Source organism: Gorilla gorilla, chromosome 10 (genome assembly GCF_029281585.2).
Source record: "Gorilla gorilla gorilla isolate KB3781 chromosome 10, NHGRI_mGorGor1-v2.1_pri, whole genome shotgun sequence".
Taxonomy (NCBI): domain Eukaryota; kingdom Metazoa; phylum Chordata; class Mammalia; order Primates; family Hominidae; genus Gorilla; species Gorilla gorilla.
Window position 1 is genome coordinate 35125723 of NC_073234.2, and position 8791 is coordinate 35134513.

The following is an 8791-nucleotide window of genomic DNA, read 5'->3' on the forward strand; positions in this document are numbered from 1 at the left end:
AAGAACCTTATGCTTTATAATTGAATTTTGCTCTGTTATTCTCTGACGGAATGGAAGGCAAGGGAGCTTTGGCCACTTGACTTATTGGTGGAGATCGATACGTTTGTCATGTTTCTTCTGCTTTTGCTTTTTTTCATAAAACTGCACACAGCAGCTAAGAATTCAGAAATGGCCGTCAGATATATCTAAATATCCAAATCAGGCAAAAAACATATGGTAGGAATCTTTTTTCATGGTAATTACAAATTTAAAGAGGGATACACACATTTTTAATAAAGTTTAATTTAATAAGAAAGGGGCATACCAAGACTAGGGTAATCTACATGTTGCAGGTATAAAATGTCTGAACTCTGAACTAGTTAACTGAGTAGTTAGTTCATTTGCAGTGGAGATAGTTGTGGAACCAGGGAATATTCATAAGCAGTATGGGATTAGTAGGATAGGGTATCCAGTTGGCGTTCAAGAATATCAGTATACATAAAGCATCTCATTTCTTTATTGTTATGAATCAAATTAAATATGGGTTATTCCATTTGCCTGGCTAGCAGGCTAGCAGGACATCCAAACTCAAGTTTTTTTTTCTTTTTCTTTTTTTTTTTTTTAAGGAGAACTTCCCTACTTCACTCAGAATGGGAAAAGACCCAAGGGGCTTAAATGAACCAGAAAAATTGGACCAGGGCCTCCATTCTCTGCCTTTGTTGATAGTCACTGAGATGTTTGTTGTTTAAGCTTGTGTGGTCCTTTTGGAGGCGTTTCCCCTTTACCATTCACCGCCTTCATGGGGCATTGACACAGAACCTTCACGCTGTGCAGGGTTCTAGACATTCACACAGAAGCTCTGCTACTTCTTAGGTGCTGTGAAGCATCAGCGTGTCCTCTACTCCCAACCTACCACCACTGCTCCAGAGTCCACCATCCTCAGCTTCCAGTCTCTGGATATCTAGCTCACTTCAGGGTCTAGTGGGGCAAAACCCTCCAGGCCCTTTGGGACTCTATTGCTTAATTTGCTCCAATGGGTCTGAAGCCAAAAATGGTTCCTCTTCTCCTGGGGAATTCAGAACACAAAAGGAAGTCTGACAGAAGAAAAAAAAATAATCTCTGTCTCTCTTTTTTTTTTTTTTTTTTGGACAGTGAGTTTTCAGCAAGAAGGATAGAACAACTTTTAATTTCTCAATAATGTGGCCTATTTCATAAGGCTACACTTTATTCTAGCCATACGTTTTTATGATGAGTGACAATACAGGAGGAGGTGAAAGGAAGATCCAAATTCACAGAAGCTGCTGCTTCTAAGTGTTGATACTAACCAGGTCCCTGAGCTCTTGCTGGGTAAAAAGTAGGTTACTTTTAAGTGGAACAACTGTTCAAAGTACAAAGACTGGAGTACGTGGGGGGAATAAAGAGCAGTGTTTTTTTCCCAGAGGAGCGGGCCTCTTCTACTAAGCAGCCAAAAATGTTTATTGCTGTTTAATGTTCTATTGCCAAACTTGATTTCTTTTCTTCTCAGAAACCTTTAACTTCCTATCAAATCGAATCCACACTTACTGCCTACTTTACTCCTTAGGGATCCTTGAGAATTTCCTAGGTTAATTTATGCTAAGTGCTTTGTTCTAGTCAACAATAATACTAATTAGGGCTATTAAGGCATCATCTAGACAAGTGAATGCCCCTCCCCCTGCCCAACCATCTTTTTTTAGTTGTTTTTGATGTATCTCCTAGACTAGGACCTGAGATAAATGTAAACTCCTAGAAAATATCCCAGTGAGCAAAGCTTGTCAGGTCTGTAAGGCAGAAGAAAAAGATTATTTCTGACATGCCTGCCGATTTCTCCACATGGTGGTATAACAGCGAAACTTGGAGTTGTTCTTCCTCTTCTAGCTCAGCCCTGATGGGTTCATACCCACTTGTGACAACTGATTGGGTGAATCTCTCCCCAACAGCATGTTGGCGGGATCATGGTGTGGCTTGAAATCAGCCATGGTGGAATTATTTATAAAGAGGGGCAAAGACTACAAATAATAGCTGGTTGATAAACCAGCACACTACTACTAAAAAATCACATTTGAACCAGCTTTTTGAATAATTTATTAAAACAACAACAATAACTGTAAGGACCTAAAGGCTTTTCATTTCAACTTTATGTGAAAAGAATACCTAGAGAGAGAGTTTGGGTGATTCATAATGGGAAGGCTATTCATTCCCCCTGCTTCAGCATATATTAATTATAATTTTAAAATTCTAGCACCACTTTTGTTTAATAAAAATTAATTGCCTGTGTGCCAATGATAACATATCTTTAGAGCATGCCACAGCTTTGCTCCCTTAAAAGAAAAATATAAGAAAATGAGCAAGAAAGTCTTTTGAGTTAATGTTTTAAGAAGTAGGTGGAGAGATAATGAAGAATACCATTTGAATGCTATTGCAGGTGATGTTTTTAGGAAGTTATTTGTACCTTAACACTCATTGCTTCCCCCAAGCTTTGCCAGCGATAACTCCTGTTAAACCTAAATTACTTTGACAATTATTACAGATTTTAAGGAGTGTTGTGGTAAGCCTTAGGGAAGCAACTAGATTAAATGAAATAATATATTAGTGACTACAAAATGTATTGTTGAAGAAAAAGCCCCTTTCTTCCCCCAAAATCACCATGTCCATAAACAAGAACACCCTGAGTGTTATATCAGTATCAAGTTTGACTTTATTTTTATTAGAACCATGGCAATTGGCAAAGAAATTATTTTTTGTATAGTGCTGTCATATACATATTGCAAAGCAGGATTGTAAAACAACATATATTTATATATAAGTCAAGGATTCTGTTAAGCCTTCAGGAAGCTTAGGTATCAAGTAGTAGTTTGAAAAGCAAAAAATAAAAAAAGTACGAATGGTAGGAGGCTTTCTTTAAGATAAGGAGCCCTGAATCGTTGCTGATTCTGTTGTCTCTGCAGTCGCTAATGTTCACGCTTCAAGGATTGTCAGCTACACCGCTATAGAATCACCAAACAGTGCCTCCAAATCCCTCAAGAACTCAGCCATACAGCCTTCTAACTTTAGGAGCATATCATGTTGACTTTGTCAAATATCTCAGGATCCATCACGAACCACAGACGAACTAGGGCCCCGAGCTTCAACATCAGAGAGGGAGATGTTTCCCTGCATTTGGTTCTCAAACATACACCTCTACAGACATGGCTGAATCCCCTCTTCCGTCCCTCTAGGGAAGAGATGGCCTGATACGGAGTCTGGCTAGAGTACTGAAAATTTATCATAATGTTTATACTTCATCGTCTTCTATTCTTGTGCCTTCTAGCCTTAAAATGTAACCATGATATATAGAGAAGTTATCCCTCAATTTCTTGTATCTTATTTGGAGGGAAATTTTGGATGTTTGAGGGTAAGAGGCACATGAGGGACTGGATTTGAATCTCTGCATGTCAGATATTAAAGTTCATGGAATTAGGCACACATTGCTATAGTCAGTGTAACCCTCAAATCTGATCTTACTAAACCTACACAATATTTAAAAGATGCTCCAGATTTCTGAAACACTATAAAAATAATGCTCTGAATTTTAGACATTTGATAATTTGTAAGTGAAGGTATTCGAGTTTGATTATGATATGTCCATGCATTGAAGTTTATTTATGAGGAGAGTTATTCAATAGACATTTCTTGGGGCCAAATATATGTATATGAAACAAAAAAATTTAAAACAATTATGCTAGAAATAATGTGCCTCACATTTATTGTCTACTTTTCCTGTGCCAGGAACTGTGATAAGGGCATTTAAGCGATTTTTCATTAAGAAAATCTAGGATCACACATCTTATAAATTTTAGAGTCAGCCTATTAGAACAACTGGACTGAGTCTAAGGGTTTAACCCCCACAATACAACTGTCACACTATACAAAATATAGTGTAAATGGGCACCGATGGAACAGCTGCAGAATGATCTGAGGAGAAAAGACTTCTTGAAAGGCACATTTGCAACCAAATTTTGACATATGATCCTATGGCTGCATGCTATAGATTATATTAACAACTTAAAGTACATAGATTTACAAATTTGAAAATCAGTTAAAATTTTGGAAGGAATAGATACCACATGTACTGACTTAAATTTACAGCACAATTAATTTACCTCCAATTTCTATTCCTTCATCTCTCCAGTTCACCAAAACACCACTGAGAAAATATTCATGAATTGTCATTTCAACTCAAAAACCTTCCCATCATCACTTTCCCAAGCTTTGGTTTACAAATCCATATAAGTTGCCTCTTCTTCAGTCTGTTAACAGAAAACCTTCATGATCTTAGTCTTTATGATGTCTGGTTTATCAGAGTCTCTTACAGACATTGGTTGAATAAATTCTAATGATTGTTTCATTTTTGTCTTCAATTGTCTTGTTTTCACAGCCATGTCATTTTCATTAATCAAACTTTCTCATTCCAAGCTCCCTGCATCCCTTCCCTTGCAAACACGAAAAATATATAAAATTGAGCTTTTAATGAGATTGGTAGGAAGCATTATTAACAATTATTCCTCCCAAGACTTGTGGTGGATACAATTCTAAGACAGGAGATGGGACCGTCTTGAAAGATAAAGAGTTCAGTTTAGACAGAAGGGCTTTCTGATTTATATTTGTGTTAAGTGGTGTGTATTGAATAGTAGTTCTATCAATGGCTACCAGAGAGAATCTGGCACCTTTTATTTTATTTTAAATTAAAAGGAGTGTCTGTAGAAGTAAGTGGTCAGGAATCAGCCAACTGCTTCTTTAGACTGGACAAACACACTTCTTTTTGGAATCCATTCATGCCTTTCCCAAAGGGACATTGTCACACAATGTTTACACAAGTGCTTCCTATTTGTAACTTTGCCAGAATTGTGTTCTGCGCGATTCTGATTACACACCCTAGACTTATTGAGTTGCCAACATTCAGACATCATTAGTGACCTCATTAATGTCATTTTGATAAAACGTTTACATCATTGCTTCTCTTATATCTTGTTTTTGACGCATATTGGAATGTCTGTTTTACATTTCCCCACATCCTTCATTTACTACATATTTGTTTGATGCGGTGTTTTTCAAGTTGTTAGTGTTCTGTACTTTTAATCCTTTTGGCTAGAACCCAGATGTTTGGTGTGCCAGGTCATGAGAATTGCACCTTGACAAGAAAAATTCTGTTAAAGGCCCCATAATGAGAGAAGTATTGTCTCTCCAGAGGTCTCATGTAGTTCACCTCTCTCCCTCAGTGTTATGTCGGGAAGAGTCACTTTTCTTCTCTGTACTTCTATTCTATGAGATAAACACAGCCAGTTAGACTTGGGTATCCACAGTGGAGGTTTCTTTCTTTTACCAATTCTAGCTAATTTCATTTCCACAATGGTCTCTTCTGTGGGATGTGAGCTGCCTACTCTCTGGAATTGGTTACTTTCTTAATGGAAATAGCTTCTGCCTCAGATACCTTATGGTCTCCTAGGTCCTGATATTGACTTTTCTGTCTGTTCAGATTCCTGAATGACAGCCTTAACCTTAGAATATTATTTGATTTTAAAAAATGAGAATTTAAGGTTATTATTCAACCTTAAAAAGGAGATTTAAAGTTGAATATTATTCAACCTTGAAAAATGAGATCCTGCCATTTGCCACAATATGAACGTGCCATTTTACTATTTATATGTTTTCCATAATATAACATTATTAACCTCAAATATGCACAACAGAATTTATTAAAAATAGAAACCAAAAATAAAAAATAGAAATTGGTGAGCAAAAAAGAAATGGGAAAGCAATACATTCTTCCAAAGAAGTCACAATTTCTTTGAGGGAGATTAGGCAGTTTTTGGAAACCTTGTCAAACAATCATTGTAACAACTCTTATAGAAAGTTAGAGTTTACAAAGAATTTTGGCATCTATTATATATTTTATCCTCTCAAAAAACTCTGAGGTAGGGTATTATTATTATTCATGCTTTACAATAGAGGAGATTGAGGTTTAGATAGAATTTACTATTTGCCCAGGATTATCCAATTGGTAACAGAGGTAGGAGTTGATCCCAGTGAGTCAGGCTCCGAATCCAGTGTGCTTTTTGAAATACCTCTGTTTGTGAATGGTCTTTCTGATTTGGAATTTCACTGTTTACTTCTTACTTGGCTACAGAGACACAGGATTGAGAAGAGGATAATGTGATATTATCTCCAGGAGCAACAGCGACTTGGTATACATGCCAGTCTAACCTATATGGGGAGTTGTGGGTTTCTTTTCTTATATCTTGAAGGTAGGTGAAGTTTGTGGAAATTGTTGAGTTCAAGGGAGGCAAGTTTTGTCTTGGGATATTAGAGTCTAATTGCTTCCCAAGCAATTCTTGCTTGGGAATATTTAATATGGGTTACATGGCTTAAGTTTACCCATCAATAGGAATTGGGTTCAATTGTGGGAGGAGAAGGCACACTCCTATTTTATTCCTATTTTTTTTGTTTGATTTTATGAAATTTTGTTGCATCCTTTTCTGAATACAGTAGCCACATTCGTAATATACACTGAATGTACAGAAGTGTTCCTCTGTGTTCGGGAGCTTTCTAGTCTTTCTAGTCTTTCCTCCAGTCCATTAAATTCAAGGTAAACAAACTACCTCCATGTAGAAGCTAAACTTCTTCTGTAACAAGCTTTCCACAAACTTCCCACAGGAAAAAAAGAATAGTCTAGCAATATTCCCCTTGTGTTGCTCATAATTCTGGGCAGATAGTAAACCAATTAAATAACACAGCTGGACAAACATTCCAACTATAATTTATAAAGTTCAGATCGTGAACACATTTTCATTGTCTTCTTTCTCCATATGGAATCTCATTGTTTCTTTTAATTATTTTTTTTAAAAAATGTGTTTATGTAAGATGGTGTGTTCTTTAGCTAGTGAAAATAAATTTATGCTGCATTTGAAATGAAATGAATTTTTTGAGGGGAACCATTTTAGGGAGAAAATTTATTTAGAATAAACAATATTCTTTGAAGATAGAAATGATTGAATTTTTGAGTCTAGCTTAGGCTGTGTTGGCACTGAAGCTTCCCCTCCAGTTTTTCTCAGCAGTTATCTAGTGAGATGACCTATTGGCATAAGTGTATAACTTAGTAACCACCAGTCATTCTGCTGAAGATATAATCATTGCAGTGAACATTTATGAGCACTTGCTTTGAAGCAGAGCCTGTTCCAAGTGCTTTACATAAGTTGTGCTATTTAGCCTTCAAAATGACCTGACGGTGTGCTTATAGTTACCATCCCATTTTGTGGATAAGGAGAAAAAGGTATAGAGAGGTGAGTAAACTGCTTGTTGTCACCTAGCAAGCTAGTATGTAAACCTAGGAATTGTGACTCCAGATCTATACTTTTAACCCTGATGCTGTATTACCATCCTTCAAAAGAAAGTGGCCTGTTTCATTGGTCTTTAAGTGACCTCTTCTTTTTTGGAACCACTAACCTATCAACCTATGAACTGGTCAACAAATAACTGGTCAACCAGCCTTCAAATGACAATGACAGTTTTCCTTACCTCATTACCAAAAGGCAGACCAGAAGAAATCATTTCCTGGAAACAATTAGAGAAAGGTAAATAAGTTTTGTAGCTCTATTTAAAACATGTGTACAAAATTGACTTGATTTTTTTCTTTCATTTCTTGATTGTTGAGACACTTTCACTTTGCATGTGCTCAAAAATAGAACCATCTGATGAAAATTCCATATTCCGTACTTTAAAAAAATTTCCAGCTTTTATTTTAAGTTCAGGGGTACATGTGCAGGATGTGCAGATTTGGTGCATAGGTAAACATGTGCCATGGTGGTTTGAAGCACAGATCATCCCATCACCCAGATATTAAGCCCAGCCTCCATTAGCTATTATTCCTGATCCTCTCCCTCCCCCAGATGCCCCCAGTGTGTGTTGTTCCTCTCCATGTGTCCATGTGTTTTCATCAGTTAGCTCCCACTTATAAGTGAGGACATGCAGAATTTTGTTTTCTGTCCCTGTGTTAGTTTGCTAAGGATAATGGCCCCCAGCTCCGCCCTTGTCCCTGCAAAGGACATGACTTCATTCGTTTTTATGGCTGCATAAAATTCCATGGTGTATATACACCACATTTTCTTTATCCAGTCTCTCACTGATAGACATATAAGTTGATTCCGTGTCTTTGCTATTGTGAATAGTGCTACAGTGAACATACCCGTGCATGTGTCTTTGTGGAAGAAGAATTTATATTTCTTTGGGTATATACCCAGTAATGGGATTGCTGGGTCAAATGGTGTTTCTGCCTTTACATTTTTGAGGAATTGGCACACTGTCTTCCACAATGGTTGGACTAATTTACACTCCCACCAACAGTGTATAAAGCATTCCTTTTTCTCCATAACCTCACCAGTATCTGCTGTTTTTTGACTTTTTAATAATGGCCATTATGACTGGTGTGAGGTGGTATCTCACTGTGGTTTTGATTTGCATTTCTTTAATGATCAGTGATGTTGAGCTTTTTTTCATATGCCTGTTGGCTGCATGTTTGTCTTCTTTCAAGAAGTGTCTGTTCATGTTCTTTGCCCACTTCTTAATGGGGTTGTTTTTTTTTTCTTGTAAATTTGTTTAAGTTACCTATAGATGCTGGATGTTAGACCTTTGTCAGATAGATAGATTGCAAAAATTTCTTACTATTCTACAGGTTGTCTGTTTACTCTGTTGATAGTTTCCTTTGCTATATAGAAGCTTTTAAGTTTAATTAGATCCCATTTGTTAATTTTTGCTTTTG